The sequence below is a fragment of the Dipodomys spectabilis genome, unplaced genomic scaffold, assembly GCF_019054845.1.
Source record: "Dipodomys spectabilis isolate Male_0828 unplaced genomic scaffold, ASM1905484v1 ptg000125l, whole genome shotgun sequence".
NCBI classification, from domain to species: Eukaryota; Metazoa; Chordata; class Mammalia; order Rodentia; family Heteromyidae; genus Dipodomys; species Dipodomys spectabilis.
In genome coordinates, this window is record NW_024870802.1 from 5,712,301 (window position 1) to 5,733,440 (window position 21,140).

A 21,140-nucleotide genomic window follows, 5' to 3' on the forward strand; every position below is an offset into this window, starting at 1 on the left:
GCAAAAGAACAAGACTTTATCTGGTAGATAACCAGAACAAAAATGTCTGGAGGCATGATTCAAGTGAAAAATTCTGCCTTTGTCTAGAAGAAACAGTATATTGTCTTTGATTTTTTTGTAAAAGTCATAAGCAAGGGTTGGGAAGGTGGCTCAGTGGTAGAGTGCTTGCCTTGCATGCATGAGACCCTGGGCTCGATTCCTCAGCACCACATAAGCCAAAAAAAGCTGGAAGTGGTGCTGTGGCTCAAGTGGTAGAACTCTCTCCTTGAGCTGAAGAGCTGAGAGTGGCAGCGCCCAGGCCCAGAGTTCAGGCTCCATAACCAACCGACCAAAAAAGAAGTCATAAGCAAAGGCAAAAGGAATACACTATTTTAGAGTTTAAGTCAGTAATAGGAGTATGGTATAAGAACAATGTATCAACTTCATTACTATTCTCTTTCCTCTTTCCACCATCAATCTGTGCCACTCCTCCCAGCACTCCACTATCCAAGATTCTTGTGCACATCCCCAATGCTACTAGAGCTCTCACCATAAACCTTTCTTCTCTAGTTACTTACATGGATATTAAAAGACCTTACAGAATCTTTATCCCATTCACTAAACAAGTAAGTGATGATGCAGTTAACAGTTGCTGACTCTTAACTAATAAAGAAATAAAAGCAGTGCTTCTTAAAAGTCCCTGGGGAGACTCTGAGTACATCCCCCCCCCCATATATTTTTAGACATGAAATATGCCTAATTATTTACTGAAATAAGCCTAATTATCTTCTCTATGAGGAGACTGAGTAAATCCATCTCTCTGCTACAGCATTTAGTCACTGCAACATATCAAAAATGACAAGATGAGTATATGGTATAGAAAAGGAAAATGGAAATGCTGTCCTAGTGCAGGAAGAGCTGAGCCATTATGGAAGACCACAACAGAAACATTGCTGATGGTAACAAATTAAAGATATAAACCAGTCCCTGAAACATTTAGTACTTCTTTAACCTGCTTGTTTTCTATATTGTTGGAATTCTAGTTCCTTGATAGGCAACCAACTAACCACCACAGGACTTAAAACAGGCTGACTCATACCTGTACTTCTTTTGCCTTCCATCCAAAGAGGTAGTAATTCTTGGTAGGAAAAAGAGGAGGAAATAATATAAGGGGATGGAGAGTCAGATAAAGAGAATGGGAGTTAAATAGTAGAATAATGATTTCATGTGTCTTACAGGGAAGCTAGGTTTTAATCTTATTCAATCCAATGCTTGCCTTGATATTGCTTTACCTTAAAATATGAGCCTTAAAATTATCTTAAAAGTTTTACACACACACACAAACTTACTGAGAAACTGATTTTTTTTTTGTACCAGTACTTGGGCTTAAACTTCATCAGGACACTGCACCACCTTCAGCATTTTCACTCAAGCTGGCACTTTCCCACTTCAGCCATAACTCCATTTCTGGCTTTTTGCTGGTTAAGACTTTTTTGCTTGGGTTGACTTAGAAACCTAGATCCTCAGATATCCCCCCAAGTAGCTAGGATTATAGGTGCAAGTAACCAGTAACCCAAGAAAAAGTGTTTTAAGAACATTTTATTACTTCCCCTAAATTGCTCATATTTTTACCCTCAACTGTTTGCACACACGCTCGCGCGCGCGCGCACGCACTCACGCGCGCGCGCACACACGCACACACGCACACACACACACACACACACACACACACACACACACACACGAATTTCGTAACTTGAAACTGAAACTATGGTTTTGTTTGAGGAAGTAGCAAACATAAATGCTAGTTGATGTGATCCATACACATACCAGTATCTTCAGTCTTAGTTTTGGGAAATTTGAAACAAAGAAGTTTCAAAGTTCATCTGATAACAGTGAATCTTAGCACTACCAACTAAGGTTTAACTAAAGCCAATTTGAAAACAAGAGAGGAAGGAAGGAAGGAAAGAAGGAAGGGAGGGAGGGAGAGAGGTAGGGAGGGGGAGGGGGAGAGGGGAGACAAAGGGGGAGGGGGAAAGAGGGGGAGGGGGAAGGAGGGGGAGGGGGAAGGAGGGGGAGGGGAGAGGGGGGAGGAAGGGGGAAGGGAGGGGGGAGGGGGGTGGAGAGGGAGGAAGGGAGGGAAGGGAGGGAAGGAAAGAAAAGTGTAATGTATTGGGAGCTAAATTGGACCAGTCTGATTGACTTCAGGTAAAAGCTCCATTTGTATCTAATGTCATTATAAAGGTAAAACCATATACTTAAGATTTCAGCTTTCACTATAGTTAAGACTCATAATCTACACTGTATTCTCAAGATGCAAATTTAAAAGAATTGTAAGCCAAAGGTATCTTGATTTTATTCCTTTTATGTATTTGGTGGTACTACTTTTTGGATTATGTTAGACAATTCTGAAAAACACTTTCTTTAAGTTTCCTAGAATATTCTTCATTAAGTATAGTACGTAATGTCCTAGAAATTTGAAAAAGATAGTTAATGCAGCTTTTCAAAGAAAACCAAAAATACTTCAAGGAAACAAGGGCCTCTGATTCTCATCTATGGCAACATCTAAGGCTTTAAGGTAAATTGAGCAGTACCTTCCTACCATTTAACTATCTTTTCAACTGCAATAAATTTAATTTTAAACCTTATTTTGAATTTGTTTGGCTATTAAGAGCAACATTATTAAAGCACACATGAAATGAACAAAATATCCACAAACCTCTTTTCTTCTCCAACACTTCACTGTTTTAAACTCTAAATAAACTAAGTAAACATGTACTGAAATGGTGAATAATTTTTATTTTTTCCCTATGTATACCTGTGATTAAGTTTAATTTATAAATTAGGCACCGTAGGAGAAAAACAATAATAAAACTATTATAACAATATACTGGAATAAAACATCATTTATTTCTGGAATTTCCCATTTATAAATTTTGGGACTGCGGTTGACAACCAGTAACTGAAACTTCAAAGGTAAAACTGAAGAGTTAACTACTACAAATTCATCCAAGTAATGGCAAACATTTTCTTTCAAGCTACATTCAGTAAAAGAATCAATTTGTGACTTCCTGATATATACAACCCATTACAGTAAAAATTTGAGATTGTCTGGCTTTGAGCCAGGAAATTTAATCTCTGGCAGAACTCAAAAGACCAAATAGCTTTTTTCCCTATAAATACTGTGGCACAGACCCTAAGTTCAAATGATAGAGAATTAACAGGAGAAATGAAATAAAAGTATTAAGTTCTCTGAATCTCAATGACATGACAGTCTGTGATTGTTCAACTAATTTCAAATTAAACTTGAATACCTTAAAATAAGCCTATGTTTAAAAGGAATGAGTATTATAAACTAGACATTTAAACGTTTTTTTCTAGTCTAATTCTATATAGTTAACACTTTTGAAGGAATATGAAATAGCACTATTAATTATAGCAGAAAGCATTAACAAGCTGTGTCTTCAAGACAGCTTGCATTTTATTTATTCAATATATATTTGTTTTTAGGCATTGTTTTCTAACATCACATTTCACTAAATTATTAGCAAAGGACATATCAGGTAGCTACAATAATTGTAGACATAGCTTTAAACAGCTACTAACTTCATAATTAATTTGCTTGACATCAACTGTGTGACACAACAATACACTGTTCCTTGAGGAATGAAAAAGTGTAAAACCACAGAAATGTATAAATACCTTTTAATTTATAGTTATTTTAGGAAGCAACTCAGGGGAGGTATTTAGAGCAAGCTTCAGTTAAAGATCTACCTCTGATTGATATGGTTTTAGTAATCAGAACAAAGGTCAGGCTAATATAGTGAAGAACCAAATGGCATCACTGCCCCATTAAGAGTCTTATCTACTCATCTAGTAAGATTAAAAAAAAAAAAAAGAGTAACATCATTAGTAATTAAAATACTCCAGCCCCAAACTTAGTCTAAACACACACTTAGCTGGGCAACAGTAGCTCATGCTTCTAATCCTAGCCACTCAGGTGACTGAGATATGGAGGATCACAGTTCAGTGCTAGCCCTGACAGAAAAGTTTACTAGAGACCATCTCTTTAAAAAAAAAAAAAAAAGCAAAAAGCCAGGCTGGAGGTATGGTCCAAGTGGTAGAGCACCAGAAGTCCAGTAAGCAGTAGGCCCTGAGATTCGACCCCCAGTACTTCCAAGTATGTATTCATGTATGTTTACACATTTAAAAAAAAAATGACAGGACTGCAAAGTAGGTCCTGTCTAGGATTTGGGCGCTAGTGGGAGAAAGGAAGGTAAACAGAAAGGGTGAAACAAGATAAATATGATCAAAATGATTTCTATACATGTGTGAAAGTGGAACAAGGAAAGTTCTTGAGATTGGTTTGGGAAGGGAGAGGGAGGATGAACAGAAAGTGAGAAGACGAATCTGATCGAAGTACACTGTATGCATACATGGACATGTCAAGATAAAATCCCTTTGGACAAGTAACTAATGCTAATAAAAAATGTGGGAAAATAAACCCTTTCCCAAAGTCAAAAGGAGACTTACTCTGTACAGGTTAATCATTATCCTTCAGGCTTAAGCACAGCCTGACGATAGTATTAACACAAGAGGATATATAGATGTGGTTAAACTCTAAACCAGACATACACAGCCCATAATTTTAGGAATACAGTAAAGTTGGTTTTTTTTTTTGGTTGGTCATGGGGCTTGAACTCAGGGTCTGGGTGCTGTGGCTGAGCTCTTTTGCTCAAGGCTAGAACTCTACCACTTTGAGCCACAGCCACTTCCAATTTTCTGGTAGTTAAGTGGAGATAAGAGTTGCATGGACTGCTGGGAAGGTGGCTCAGTGGTAGAGCACTTGCCTTGCATGCATGAGGCCCTGGGTTTGATTCCTCAGCACCACATAAGCAAAAAAAGAAAAAAGCCGAAGTGGCACTGTGGCTTAAGTGGTAGAGTGCTAGCCTTGAGCTGAAGAGCTGAGGGACAGCGCCCAGGCCCAGAGTTCAGGCCCCATGACCGGACCCCCCCCCCCAAAAAAAAAAAAAGAATTGCATGGATTAGAGGCATAAATCACTAGCGCCCAGCTTCAGTGAAGATTTCTTTATTAATTTGCAACTATTACCATGAATGAAATAGCAGCAGGGTTATATGGGCTTACTCTTCAGTCTGAGTCCAGAACCAGCAAGGTAGTCTCTCTGTGCCTCTGTTTAGTTACTAGGCTGTTGGGAAGATTAAATTAAATCATGTACAATACCTAGAAGAGTGCCTGCTAGAGGGATAAAACAAATAAATACTGGCTGTTTCAAATATTTGCACAGTCCCATCAGTCCAAGGTAGCATGATATAACTGCCTTCAAAAGATGTCATTTTAGCTGGGTGCCAGTGGCTCATACCTGTAATCCTAGCTACTCAGGAAGCTGAGATTTTGAGGATCATGGTTTGAAGCCAGTAGAGGTAAGAAAGTCTATAAGACTTTTTACAAGTGGAGCTGTGGCTCAAGTGGTAGAGTACAAGCCTTGATCACAAAAACCCAGGGACAGTGACCAGGTCCTGAGTTCAAACCCCAGAACTCAGACATATGCACACAACGCAAGATGTCATTTTATACACTCATGAGGATGAAGACATAAAGCACTTAACTTACTGAGTCTAGGTTCCAGTCTGATTACTTTATGTGTAACAATTAGGGGAAACCAAGACTCTGGCAGGATCACTGCCCAACATTCTACAAACTCAGATGTTTCAGAGTTGGGTTTCCATGTTTTCACTTGATTTCTTTCCTCAGCAGAAAGGCTGTATGACATTCACACATGTTGCTCAGTACTGTGAACAAACTACTTTGAGACAGGATTAATAAACTAACCACCTGTGGGCAGGTGATAAAATATCTCAGACTGGCCTATTTCAAGAAAATCAGGAAGTTTAGACTCAGAAGTTGAACACCAGTGTCTATTTAGGATTTACTATAGGAGGTAGACTTTTGCTAATCTTATACTATTAGACTGCCCCCCCCCCAGCCATTCTATTAGACCAAATCTATCACTGAGCAGATCCCAGAACAATATACTGGGGGAAAAGGAGGGGGGCTAGAGATAGTAAAGTGTACAATGTAATTTTCTCATTTTGAAAATGAGTAAGAAACTTGCACTCAAAAATATTATCCTATCATGCAAAATAAATATTTTCAGGTGTGATTCGATTCTCTATGTCTTATGTTGTGTTTACCAGATATTTCCTTGTATCATACATGTAAAAAGCTGCAACGTATTACATGTCTCAGAGCCAAATCTCAAGAATTCCTTAAATTATGTTTAACATTCAAAATAAATATAGCTTTCTTTCTTTAAAAGCTACCATTACTAATGACCTTCCCAGGTCCTCCCTCCATAAAGTTAATCTCATTTTAAACAAAAGAAAATTAGCTGCAGATCAAGTAACATGTAATGGAGTTTTAGACATAAACTATTTCTACAAACGCTCCAAAAGTAACAATTCTATAAATGAGTCAATCTTCTACCTTAAGTACACAAATCTATTCACCAGTCAATTGCCTTAATTTTAAAACGACAAATTACTCTTATTCTCTTTAACAACTCTCACTAGGAGACTTCTATAACCCAGAACAGGATGTTTCCAGCAGATGGAGATGAAATCCATCCCAAGAAAGGCAACCATTTTCATACTGCTAAATATAAAATTTGCATAATTCCATGTGAACAATTCATCCACATGTTTAGGTCGCTGATTCCAAGCTCCAGGATCTTATCTGTTTCTTCACCAACCTTATACATACATAATCCTCAAAGCCTCTTGGTTGAGTTAAATCCCACCCCACTCTTAGCAGGTCATCCTGGAGAGCACAAGTGCCAAGGATATTTAGTGGTTTCCCTCACGCTCCCATTCCAAACGGGCACCCCCTTGACATTAAATCTCTGCAACGACAACAACAACAAAAAGTTCACTTGAGGCCATTCTTGTCGATTGAATATAGGTCCAATTTATTGTACCTGTCTGTGGCCTTTAACAGCTTACCTCCAAAGGCAGGGCTCATGCCCCAAACACCGGCCGACTAGACCCCGGCCAACTCGCTCGTGACCCAGGGCGGAGAAGGGCGGGTATGAGTGTGTGTGTGTGTGTGTGTGCGCGCGTGCGGGAGGAGGGCGGGTATGGGGTGTGTGTGTGTGTGCGTGCGGGAGGAGGGCAGGTATGAGTGTGTGTGTGTGTGTGCGCGTGCGGGAGGAGGGCGAGTATGGGGTGTGTGCGTGCGGGAGGAGGGCGGGTATGGGGTGTGTGTGTGCGTGCGGGAGGAGGGCGGGTATGGGGTGTGTGTGTGTCTGGTGTGTGTGTGTGTGTGTGTATGTGCGCGTGCCCGCGCTTCCAAAAATGGGTCGGGGGCCAGACGAGAACAGGGTTGAAAACTTTCACCTCGTAAAAAGTTTTGTTATTATTTGTCGTAATTGGGGAACAAAAACCAAGCCGCGGAACGATCGTGCCCGGCCACCTCCGCCAAGCGCGGGAAGCCGCCCTCCTCCCGCGGCGCACCTCCGGGCTTAAAGTCTGCGAGTCACCGAAGCCTCCCGCAGCGCCGGGTTTTAAAGTCCCCCCCCCCCCCCCGCCGCCCGCCCCTCCGCCGGCGCAGGCCAGAGCGCGTCCCGGACGGCCGGGCCCGCCCCGCGGGGCCCAGGCCGCGCCCCGCGACCCCTCCCCGCCGCGTCCGCTCCCCGGAGCCCACGCGGAGCTCCGCTCCCGCCCGGGAGAGAGGTTCACCTGAGGCCGCGGGGACAGCCAATGGCGAGTCCCCTCCCCGAGCGCGCCCGGCGGGGCAGGGGCCCGGCGCCTCCGCTCCCCGCAGGATTACCTCGCAGCAGCGCGGCCGGCCTGGTGCTCCCCGCCCTCCTGCGCCGCGGCCGCCGGGCTGCAGCGGCCGCCGGGTCCGCCGCCGAGCCCCGCTCCGGAGGGCAGGGCCGGGGAAGGGGAGGGGGACTGAGGAGGGAAGGACTGCGACGCCGAGCCCCGGGCGGCAGGAAGCGGCCACGCCGGGCCGCCGAGGCCTCTAGCTTTTGCTCTCCGTTTTTTCAAAGCGATAGAACTTAAATCCACTCCTTTCACCCCCGCCCCTCGCCCGGGCGACCGTTACCGGCGGGCCGCTCGCGCTCCGGCGGAGACTGGCCGGGCTCCTCCAAGAGCGTCCTAAGCCACGCCCCCAGAAGCCACGCCCCAAACGCCCCTAACTCCGCCCTCTACAGGCAGACCCTCCCCCCCCCCCCCCCCCCCGCCCGCCCAAACACACACACACACAGCCCTGCCTCTCAGACCTCTGAGCGCCTCTGGCTCCGCCCTACAGACCTTCTGGTCCCGCCTTCCACAGGCCCAGCCCACAGCGGGTTGGCCCACCCTCGGGCCCCGCCCCCCACGACCCCCTCCCCTGGGCTGCGTGCCTCTGGCTCCGCCCGACGAACCCGGGGCGTTGTGGCCCCGCCTTCCACAGGCCCCGCCCCCAGCGGGCCCTCGCGCTCTCTAGCCCCGCCCCGGGTGGCCCGCCAGTGTCCTGGCCCCGCCCCTCGCGACCCCCTCTCCGGATCTGCGCGCTCCGCGGCTGCAGCGGCCGCAGCGCGGGGGCCTACGTGCTCCCGGGGCGGGAGGGCTTGCTGCGGGGCGGCTGCCTGGCGCCGCTACTCCGTCTCCTTCCCGCTGTGCAGCTCCGATCCGCAGCCGCAGGGGAAAACGACCCCCACGGAAACACGACCGCGAAGGGGAGGAGGGGCGCCTCGGAAACGTCTCCCCTAGCCTGGACGACCCCTCCCTTCCCCCGCGAGGTTGCGCCTCCGCGGCCCACACGGGCTGCCGGGTTTTCGGGAGGGGGGGTGAGGCCAGCGCCGCGAGGAGGCCCGCGCCGAGGTCTGACCTCCTCACCCCCCGCCCGGGCCTCGCGGTGCGTCTCCGCGCGCTTGCGTGTGGGGGCGCCCTCCTCCACGCGTACCCTCACCGCGGCCGAGGTGCGGGTCGGGGGCCGCCAGCCCCGCCTCCCTCGGATCCCCCTCCCCCCGTCTGCACTCCTCCGGGGGCCCGGGGTAACCTCGGGGGATCCGGAGGCCGGGCGCGGCCGGCAGCCTTCGGAGTGCAACCCGAGGCCCGGCAAACTTTGCCACACTGGACCGCAGGTCTGGGGATCCCTCCACAGGTGACACCGGGCCGCCACGCGCGGGGCGGGGGATCCCTCCCCCGGGGCCGCCCGCCCGCCGGCCCGCCGCGAGACCTCCCAGCCAGCGCCTGGCTCTTCGGCCACCCCAGGCTCTTTGCACACGCGTCCTCCGCCCCGGCGAAGGCACCCGCCAGCACACCCCTCGGAGCGCCATTGTAGTGATTCACGGCCCCTCGGGTCAACCCCACCCTGAGACACACCAGAAACTTCTCTCCCCATCCTTATCTCCCCGTCGTTTCCAAGGCGCGGTGGCGACAGTCCATTTCCGTCCTCATCTGCAGACTCCTTCCCCCGCAGAAGCTTCACACGAGCCCCCTCCTCTTCATCCTCCCTCCCCTCTTACCTAAAAACGGGCCCATTAACATGTAGTTTCCTCTCCCCACGTAGGAAGTGTGGAAAATGAATTTTGTGTCTTGGCACCAATTGTGATTCATGGATAGCCTCGTTCTCCCTCTCCCCTGGACTAAGGCTGGGGAAATCCGAGTCCACCACCATCTCCCATTTGTCCAAAAATAACGTAACCATGCCACATATATTTCCAAATATTCCTGAACAATCATGACCTGGACCTACTTGGCTTGGGGGAAGGAGGAGGTTAGGAAGCGACATTTAGAAAATGCTTGGCCCGGTATTTTATTTGGCATTTAAAAATATCTGCAGTATTTGAGTGAGAGAGAGACTGGGAGTGGCTGGATGTTTTCTTGCATTTGAAAAGCAAAAAAAAAAAAAAAAACATGTTTTTTAAGAAAGCTTTTCATACATCAGGCTTAACTCTTATGAATAGCAAGCAAAAAAAAAAAAAAGTACCCTAAGATACACATCATCTCCACTAGACAGGGCATTTGCTGGTCTCAAATTTAGACCCCATCACCAACCGAGCGAAAGCAAATTGACGGGATTATTTTAAGCATGTCTGATGAACAGCCTTTCCACGATTATTCCCTTTCCCACGGTTTCTGAACAAAATGGGTAAAGGATCACTTACTCGCCGACGATCCGGAGCTTCCCGGCTGCAGGGTGGTGGATGTGTCTGTGCAGCTCGTAGGTGTGGATCCTGCAGTGTGGCTGCTGCACCGGAGCTCACTGCAGGCTGGGACAGCAGCAGCAGCAGCAGCAGCTTCTCTCAATGCTGAGTAGTAAAGTGTATGACTTAGAGACTCCACAATTACCATTAGGCGCTCTGCCTTTTCAGAGGGGAGGCGGAATCTTTCTTAAAGGAGTGGGTTTTGTTTTTCTTTTCCACGCTATTGCTTCATCAGAGGCAGAAAAAGGGTGGAAACGGAGTTTTTTTAGACCTAGCAGAGCCAGTAGAGCTGTGGGAGGTCAAGGTTAAAATTAACTGGGTGACAAGGGGGAGGGACTAGGGACCGAAATTAGTGTGAGTCAATGAAATGCTTAGAAGCAACTCGTTTTAAAGAGCCCTGCTTCCTTCAGATATGGGGGTTAATGGCCAAAAAATAAATAAAGCTATGTGTCTTGAAGGCGACTAGCAATTCGTGCTAATATTTAATTTCCAATCACTGTAGTAAAATGATCATAGAGAGGGAAGCTACTTAGCAACTAGTGCAAGAATGAAATGGAATAATAAAGTTCATATATGCAAATAAGGGCAATGGGTTCTAATCCTACTAACACCTGTAAGCATATCTGGCTAATGCCACTATTAGAATGCATGATTGACATATTTTAATGTGTAACATGTTCTAAAAAGTATTTATTTATAGAAAAATCACCGAAAGGGGGAAGATGAATAAGAGGAGATAAGGGAATATAATTGAGGGGTGAAGTGATTCAGGTTACACTATGGACTGAAAATCCCTTGCATTGTTGATGTATGCCAATAAAAAAGTTTATTTTATTTATTATTTTGTGCCAGTCCTGGGGCTTGAACTCAGGACCTAGGCACTGTCCCTGAGCATTTCTGCTCCAGTCTCAACACTTTAACCACTTGAGCCATTGCTCCACTTTTGGATTTTGGGTGGTTAATTGGAGATAATAGTCTCATGGACTTTGGTACCAGGGCTGGTTTTGAACCATGATCTTCAAATCTCAGCCTCTTGAGTAGGTAGGATTACAGGTGTGAGCAGCTGGCTAAAAGTTTATATTAAAGCAAACAATACCATGGGCTGGGAAGGTGACTCAGTGGTGGAGCACTTGCCTTGCATGCATGAGGCCTTGGGTTTGATTCCTCAGCACCACATAAGCAGGGGGGAAAAAAGCTGGAAGTGGCGCTGTGGCTCAAGTGGTAGAGCACTACCCTTGAGCTGAAGAGTTGAGGGACAGTGCCCAGGCCCAGAGTTCAGGCCCCATGACCGACCGGACTCCAAAAAAAACAAAAAAACAAAACAACGCCGGGCACTGGTGCTCATGCCTGTCATCCTAGCTACTCAGGAAGCTGAGATCTGAGGATCGCTGTTCAAAGCCAGCCCAGACAGGAAAGTCAGTGAGACTCTTATCTCCAATAAACCACGAGAAAACCGGAAGTAGCACTGTGGCTCAAGCGGTAGAGTGTTAGCCTTGAGCTGAAGAGCAGAGCAACAGAGTTCAAGCCCCACAACCAACCAAAAAACAAAAACAAAAAAAACACAAAAGAAAACCCACATGAGACATAATGTGAAAATAATCTTAGAAAATAATAGCAAAATATTATGTGATTTCAAATGTCAGAAAAGTTTAGAAATTCAAGTGGCTTAGTTTACTACAGTGAATCTACTATTTAAAGTATTAAAATGTACTCATACAAGTCTGCATTATAATCTCAAATTTTATTTTTAATAATGTTCTTTGAACATCTATGAGCTGTGAAAGTATAGTCTCCAAATATGAACAGAGAAAAATATGGAAAATATTCTGTCATTGATTTTCTTTGCACATGCCTCCTTAATTAATGTATGGTCTTGAGCAAGTAACTAATCTTATTCTGATCTTAGTTCCTATATTTTGAAATGTGAAGTGGAATTGTGACATCAGGATTCCTTGGCGTTACAAAAATACTGTGATTTTTGTGACATTCAGATATTTATATTTTGTTATTTAATGTCTATATGTCCCACTCTAAATTCCTTTTCCTGAAAATATGTATTAATTCTTTATTTTTAATTCACATCTGGAGTTTGTTATTTGTAGTTCTGAAATTATTTTGCAAATCAAAAAATGATTCTATAAAGCAAATAAACATAGTTTTCTTGGAATTATGGTTCTATATTGAACTCTGACAAATTTCCCTGAGGCAGAACCCTACCGGCGTGCTAAAGGTGCTGATTGGAGTGCTTTGATGTAGGTTAACTATAACTGGAGTATTTAAAAGCTGGAGCCTCATTGGACGGTAGAGTTGGAACAAAGTTTACAGCTCACCTACTGTGAACCTGTAATTTTACAAGTGGAGACTATAGAAACCCAGAGAACCAAAGTGAGGACAAAATCAGGGATAGAGCTGGTTAACGCTGAGTCTTTATTCTTAGACATATAAGGCAAATGAACAATACATATTATGGATAGGGTGGCTTAAGTCTATAATCCTAGCTATTTGTGAGGCAGAGATCAGAGGATCATGGTCTGAGGCCAGCCTGGGCATAAAAGTTGAGGAAGACTACCTTACATCCAATGTCTGGGTACAGTGGCAATTCCCGTCATTCCTAGTGACATGGGGAGGCACAAGTAGGAGGGCTGCAGTCTAGGTTGGCTGGGGATAAGTCAAGACTCTATTTCAAAAAATACCCAATGAGAAAAAAAGGTTGGCAGGGTGGATCAAGTGGTAGAGCACCTGCCTGACACCCTGAGTTCAATCCTTACTATCACCACCACCACTACTACCGCTGCCACCACCACTACTACTACTAGTAGTAATAATAACAATAATGTGTATGAACATAGACATTATTTCACATACTCTCTTCAAGGCCTAAGTGGGCCCTGTCACATCAACAACAAAAATAGCCTCAATGACAGTTTGTGTGCACATAGTATAAACTAAAGAAATATATTAAATGAGGACTTTTAGTATATATATAAACACAAGGAAAGAAATTTGCCCAGAGGACTGTTTGAACAACAACAACAACAACAAACAAATCCCCTGGGGAACCCTCACCACCCATTAGCAAATTTATCTTCCACCCAAATGACAAGGCCTTCAACCACTTCTGTGGGTTGTTTCCAGGCTCTTATTGGAGCCTCTTTCCTTTGTCTACATCCTCAAACATGCCTACTGAGAGAAAAAGTTCTTTTTGGAGAGGAAACTCTAGTAGAGACTTATCTCCGGCCTTCAGAGATGCTTTCTGGAACTTCGCAGCAGTCTAAGCCAGTCAGTCTCCCTAGGTTCAGGGAAGCATTGGCGTTAAAATATGTGCTATGTTAGATGCCATAGCAAACTCACTTGGTGTTGTGTATACCTGCAGGGTAGTTTATCACCTTGATTTTAAAAGAAAAAAAAAGAAGTCTTCTACAGGGAGAGAATTGAAGGAAATTAGTTATCTAGTGTCTTTCATCTGTTTCTGTTTATTTTTCTTCACAGCTTGGAAGGTTTTCATCTAGGTGGTAATGAGCAATGAATAAAATGGCAATTATCTATATAGTTCAAAACAACTCTACAAAGAATAAGTTAAACGCATGGAGCAGACTCATACAGATAAAAGGCATTTAATAAATACTTTAGAAAAATAAATAGCGGATCTAATGAATGAGTTGCCCCCCAAATACCCTGAAACTGATTACAAAGTGTTTTTGTTTGTTTTTAATTTGCATTGTGGAAAACAACTGACTCCATTCTCTACGACCCTTTTGCTAAAGCAGTCATGATGTAAAAGACACAATCTCTGTTCTGTAGAGCTCTTTAGGCTTGCCTGATTTGTATTCTCCAATTAAATTGTAGCCACAAATCTCTGCATGAACTCTGGGTAGATCAAACAGTGGCAGAGTCATTTTCTGCCAAGAAAACACTGGCTGGAGTTTTCAAATCCTGATGTGTTGGTTTCTGATTGTGAGACCATCGGGTTATGTGACTCAAACAAGTTTCTGGACATCCTGTACTTTAAACCATCTTTTAAGTGGCAGTGGTGGGTTATAACACCTGTTTTACCTACTTCATGGCATTGTTGTGAAATTCAAGGGAGATACATAAATGTAAAAACCGCTTTGAACTTTTCAAAGCAGTACATAAATATAAGGTAATACTCATTCAATATTAATTATCTAGTTCAAGGGACTTTACCCTAAACAACTTGTTTGACTACTTATTGTTTCAGAAAGCAAACAGGTTTCTCGGTCTCTGTGTCTCTCTCTGTGTCTCTGTCTGTCTGCCTTTCTCTCTCTCCCCACTCTCTCTCCCTGCTGCTCCCAATTAATTAACTTTTCAGCTTTTGGTAATTCACCCCTGGATTGGCAAATATGTATCTGTAGTTGAGTATGAAAAGCCAAGAATTTCGGAGAACGCTCACCCTGTCCCACTCCCCCAAATGTAAAGTCTCAGCCAGAAAAGTAAACTGAATGAAGCATAGCAGCCTTCTCATAGTTCACAGTGTCATGTGTTTAATCAGTGTGGTAGACGAGCCATTCATTTGAAACTTGGCTGTGCTGCATATATTTTGATCACTTTCTTTATGCCAAACCTGTCTGGAAAGTACTTGGGGAACAAGGCAGGGAGGACTGACAAGGAACTCAAGCTAATGAATTCTCCATTCCCAAAGGAGATAAAATCAGGGCAAAATATTCAAGGATTCATCCACATATTTTATTAGTACTGTGTGACCTATATGGCTTATTTTAAAGGAATTACCTCAGCCAAATACCAGACAGATCCTTCTACAACTGTTTAAGTAATCAGACTTAGTAAGTTCCAGTAACTTTAGTGGAATATCACCCTCAGGATTCCCCTTTTCTTAAGTATTCATTTCAATGTATTCACTTTTTATTTAGTCACTTTTAATCACCCTGCCTACTAAATAAGTAAACAACTGAGACAAATACTACACTCCTCATGCCAGGCCCACTTACAGGCTGCGCAAAAATTCATGTGAACTTAAGAGTCATAAAGAAACTATAAAACAAATTCAAGCAATGCAATTGATTGTATTATACACACACACACATGTATATACACACCAGTTGTAAATACAGAACGCATCTTTTTACACATGGTCCTGTAGGTATTAACACTTCAGCCACTAATTTTCAGTATGCACATTAGATGGTCTTAAAACAGGTGTTTTGACTCTTATGATTGAATTTCTAGGTGATTAGGAACCACCTGAAACAGAATCACTTGGAATGTTTCCTAAAATGTTAATTCCTGGCCATACTCCAGGATCTTTCAGGATAAATTAAAATTAGAATCTTTGTGCTGTGCACAAGTAGTTTATGCCTACAGTCCTACCTACTCAGAGGATCAAGTTTTAAAGCAAGTCTGGGAAGAATATTCTATGAGATTCCATCTCCAATTAGCCAGCAAAAAGCAGGGCTGGAAACAAGGCTCAAGTGGTAGAGCACCAGCCAAACAAGCAAGCTGAGCAAGCATGAGATCTTGAGTTCAAAACCCAGTTACATACATATTCTCTCTCTCTTGCTCTCTCTCCCTCTCTCTCTTTCTCTCTCATACACACATACACACATACATACACTCAAACAGAGAGAGAGCTAGAGAGAGCGAGAGAATTAGAATCTTTGAGGATGGAGCATTGGTCTGAAGACTTTTGAAGCACTACAGAAGATATTCACAAATACCAGTTTGATCACTGCTATCTTAGGAAACAGTGCAGTCTGAAGAAATCATAAATGAATCGCAAATGGCTTCCTTTTCTTTAGTAAGAAGAATTCAAATGAGGATGGATTGGGCTATGGAAACTTGGACAAGATAGCCTTTCTCAGCTCTAATGTCCTCACAAGTAAGATAATACCTGTTGGACAGCATTGTTGTGAATGATCCACGAAATATCATATGTAGAGTGTCTGCCCTAATACTGAAACATAATGGAATTGAAATATGTGTTCATTCCCTTTTTCCTTGTTCAAAAATTCATTTCCAAGTGTATTATTTTTGTCCAGTGATCTTGGTATGCTTGGTAAGTAATATGAACTAGTCAGGATACTCTGCTAGCTAATATTTTGAGCTTTTAAAACACATTAGTACCAGGGTTGGCATACAGCTTAATGGTAGAACACCAGCATGAGAACTCCCCAGCACACCTCCCCCAACCAAAAAATAACCCCACTGAATGTTTTTTAAAATTATATTTTTAATACCTTTAAGTCGTTGCACAAAAAGGTGATTGTTCAACAAATCAGTTTATAAGTACAATGTATCTTGAGACACTGAATGTTTCATGTGTATTATTTAATTTCATACCTTCAATAACTCTTAAAGATAGGCACTATTATTTTTATAGCACAGATGAAAGAACTGAGGCCAGGGCCTTCATGTTACTTATGTAACTTGCTCAGAGTCTCAATGCAAAAAAATAACTAGAGGTTGAATTCAAACTCAGGCTTTCTGACTCTAGAATGTGAGTGATCATTATGCTGCGTGTTCTGCCTATTCTCTAAGTGTCTTAGGTTCCAACATATAAGCCAATCTCTTGGGAGAAATAAGCAACTGAAAAGTAGAGTTTATAAACATGTCAGCAATACTGACAAGTTAATACCATAATTTCCTTATTTATTTATTTGAGGAGGGGTTGCTGGGGATTGAACCTAGGCCTTACACGTGCTTAACATGTGTTCTACTACTAGGCTACATCTCTGACCTCCTAATTTCCTTGTTTTAGAAACCTTTACAGTTGCCTATAACATAATGCACTGCATAGTAGGTGTTCAAAGGCCTATGTTGGATGAATAGAAGGCAGAGGTTATGCCAGCTCACTAATTAAGCATCTGGCTTGTCCAGACCTAAGTTTATAAAATGTAAACTACAGACCAAATGGATCTGATTTTCCAGATCAGCTTATAGTTTGACAGCATGTACGTCTTTAAATCTTAGAGCTATACATAATTGCATGGTTTGCAACAGATAGTTCTTGAGCCCTAGATAGGAACAATAAACTAGCCTGACACAGGGAGGATTATACAAAGAAATTTAAAATATAAACTCATGCCCTAACCATTAAGTTGAGAAGTGAAACACAGATGCATGAAGTAACTTGACTGCAAAGTCATCTCATCTGAGCTAATATATATGAAGCTTCTAGAGAATGGTATATATGAAATAAAAACTTGCCTTTATTAGCAGTATTATTTTCAACTTTAATAATTGTTAAGATCCAATCAGAATTTCACTAGGAATAGGAAGAAATAATCGTTGGTACAGCCACCATTTAATGACTGATTATATATCCTCCATTGTGGTTGGGGTATGTCACATTGACTCATTATGTCAATATTGTTAAGTCAGTATCCTTAATCCTTTTTTTTTTTTCAGATGAAGAAACTGAAGCCAAGAGTGGTTAAAGAACTTGTTCCAGACACATACTTTAGGATTATTCCCCCAGTCAGAGAATATAAGAATGGAGTCAAGGAAGAGAGATCCGTTTCTGCTGAGAAGGCAGGGCTGGCTTCTCTTGAGTGGGAAGAGTAGATTTTTCCTGAGGAGAAGATGGGGGAGCGAGGCCTTTGCATGGTGGAAGTGGCAGCATCACCTTCTGTGCTCCGGGCTATGCTCACCAGGTGTGCAGGCCTCCGTTCTTTTCCTTGAATGAAGACAGGAAGGTCTGCGTTCTTTTGTTAGAACAGCGAGTAAACCTGTTTGCCTGGGGTAGAGTGTGTGTAGGGCAAAGTTAGAATTTATGTATTTTCCAAGCCTGTAATCCTGCACTTGATCTTAGCCAAAAGGCCCAGAAGCGATTAAATCTATAACCCTGAAACTCTCAGCCTTCATTTACCAAGAGCCCGTTTAAGTCACTCCATCTCCAGTTACCTCCCATTAACCATTTATTTTCACAACCATATTGGTTGAATTCTTGTTATGTGCTGGCTACTTTTCTTATGGCTAGGTATAGAGCAGTGAACAAAATACACACACACACACACACACACACACACACACACACACATACACACACGAAACAAAACCTTCCTGCACTCATGAAGCTTTTATGGGGAAAACACAGATGTTGAGATGGAAATACACTGATGAATAAGGTCATTTCAGAAATTAAAATACCTTGCACAATAGCTGCAGTCAGGGATGGCTGGATGCCCCTTTTGTTAGGATGAGCTGAAACCCAAATGATCTCTACTTGGCACCTGAGGGACAAAGTCTTAAGGCTGGCACAAGCTTGATCCCTGGGAGACTGAGGGGAAGCACGGTGAAGGAGCGCTGAGTTAAAGGGGAGGGGGAGCTGGAGATGAGGCCAGAGAGCTAGGTGGGAGCTGGGTCATGTAGGTCTGGGAGATGAGGAAGGATGAGGGGCTTGACTTTAGAAGACTTTAAGCCAAGGGGGAGGAAGGGCAGGTGTACAGAGTGCCATTTATATGTTTGAAATTTCCCTGGGGCTGCTCTGTGGAGAATGAATTCTAGATGGTTAGAGACTGGAAAGCCAGTTAGGAAGCCTTTAAGGTCTCGCCTACAAGATAACATGTGGTCATTCTGGAAAAGAGAAGGGTTAGAGAGATTGGATCTCTTGAAGGCAGAGCCCCATGTGCCTTGCTGAAATTAGTGCCCCAGAGTGTGTGAAAGGAGAGGGATGGAGCTGAAGTGATCTCCAAGCCTGAAGGCAGTGTGTGCTGGCATCGACGCTTGGGACAGAGAACACGAGAAATAATAGCATGGCAGGTAAAAGCGAACACTTCCATTAAGCTTGAGATTCTGCTCTTTCCTTCCTTTCCCTCTTTGCATGTATGTATAAATTATAGCGGCCCCTATAAATTACCTTTCATTACTTATTCATTAGTAATTTCTTCCACATGAGACATGGGAAGGCAAGAACTTTATCTTGTTGTAGCCCAGAACACTGAGGGGATATATAGTAAATGTTCAGTAAATATTGAGATGTGTTGGGTCTGCGCCTTAAAAGCATCAGCGTATTGGAGGTTTGGACTCAGAGCTAGCCAGTCCCCGCCAAAACTTCTTCAGCGCTGCAGTTAGGAAATGGCATGCTTAGTCAGCACTGTCGATGGGCGGGGGACCCCACGATAAAGCAGTGTTGTAGAGGTATTAGTGCTCACCCAAATATTTACCTTAGAAACCACATTTCATGGTACAGTTAATGCACACTAAAAGAAATGAGCCACAGGGAAGTAAAATTGGTTCTGTTGAGGGAGTGGGTACCAGAGGGAGGGGGTTGGAGAAAGTCGTTTGCTTGTGTGTGTGAAAATAGAACAAGGAAACCTGTTGAAATTGCTTGAAGAAATGGGGAAGGGACTAAAGAGGGTGATAAAGGGTGTGAGGTTTGATTGGGATATATTCTACACATGTCTGAACGTGTCACAATGAACTACCTCTCTTGTAAAACTAATGTATGCTAACATGTATAGGTATGTGTGCTTTAAGAATTCAATGAGCAGGTCATAGTAGTATATGCCTGTAATCTTTGCCCTTAGAGGCTAAGGCAGGAGGATTGGGAGTTTAAGGTCGGCCTGAGTTACACAGTGAGACCTGGTGTCACAAAATGAAGGGCTAGAGACAGCTCAGGAGTGGAACGTTTGTGTAGCATACGCAAGACCTCAGGTTAGATCCCTAATTCTAAAAAAAATAATAATTTTTCAATCAAGTGAAATAAAATTATAGGGTGTTAATTTTAAAAGCGTTTGATGCTTGGCACACTGGCTACTCAAGGCTGTAATCCTAGCTACTCAGGAATCTGAAATCTGAGCATTGAGGTTCAGTTAGAAGCCAGACTGGGCAGAAAAGTCTGTTAGACTTTTATTTCTAATTAGCAAAAAGCCAGAAGTGGAAGGGTGGCTCAAGTGGTAGAGCACCAGCCTTGAGCAATAAAGCCAAATGAGAGTGAGAAGCTTTGAATTCAAGCCTCAGAATTGGTACCCCAAATAAACAAACAAAAAGCCTTTCTCCCTTACTTGACTCACTGTCATGAGAGACCAGGAAAGAGTCTCTCAGAAGATCCAACAGGGAAGGAAAATGGCAAAATGCTAGTATTTCATGGGCAGAAAAACATTCCTCTTATTTTATGGTTCCTATATGTTCTATTTGTAATTATGTAAGATTCCTTTAGCTTAGTGATGATAGCAAATTATGCTTTTATTTGTTTTATTTATTTATTTTTGCACAACATCCTTTTTTTTTTTTTTTTTTCCTGTAAGAGTGTCCCTGTTTCCTCAGTGGGACCTTTTTCACCCCATTGCTATAGTCTTGGCACCCTGCCTTCCCCAGAGATAGGGGTTGACCCCAAACTGGACCAACCAGATGTCTCCCCCTCCCCCCAGCATTTGAATCTTGAGTAGAGAGACACAAAGACTTAAGATCAGAGTTCTGCTCAGGGGAGGTCCCTGCAGAGAATGTGATTAGATACTACTTCAAAGATCTCACAGAACTCATTGGGCGTTTGTGCTTTCCCAGGCCAGATTCTTCAGTTTTTCCTTCAATATGAGCTGTGAGAGTCTTACTCTTTCAATAAATTCCTATCTTATTTAAGTTAGAATGTTCTCAGTTGCTTGCAATATAATCTAAGACCCAGTGATAAAACCTTACAATCTACAATTTGAGATAAAGCTTTTGAAACAAATTCTTTCAGGGAGCAGTAACACATTGACCTAACTTTTCACTAACGTGTGAATGTCTGATATCAGAGGCAGAAGAGAGTAAAGGACACGAAGGCTTGCTATCATGCCTACTAATAGAGTGGGAAGAAAAAGAATGACTGATTCTGGATTCTTGAATCCCACTTTACAAATTGCCCTGTGTTTGTTTACACTTAGGAGAAATTCCTTGCTGGAAACTCTCTTTTTATTTTATAGCTCCTATGCAGTGCTCTGAGCTAGTGAATTTCTACTTCCAAAGCAGGGCATAATTACTAGGACACAAAAA

At 43.3% G+C, this 21,140-nt stretch overlaps 1 protein-coding gene across 3 annotated transcripts in view; it reads right to left on the minus strand.

The window, feature by feature from the left end:
* Add3 (adducin 3) overlaps nt 1-10,439 on the minus strand; it is an 88,681-nt gene extending 78,242 nt beyond the window's left edge. Inside the window, exon 1 of one of the 3 annotated variants that reach the window (XM_042689675.1) lies at nt 10,155-10,439. The gene's annotated coding sequence lies outside the window, so the exon portion shown is untranslated. Of the gene's footprint in view, nt 1-7,825; nt 8,076-10,154 lie in introns of those variants that run through there. The other 2 variants (XM_042689680.1, XM_042689678.1) reach the window with 2 other exon arrangements.
* Nucleotides 10,440-21,140: the final 10,701 nt, after the last annotated feature.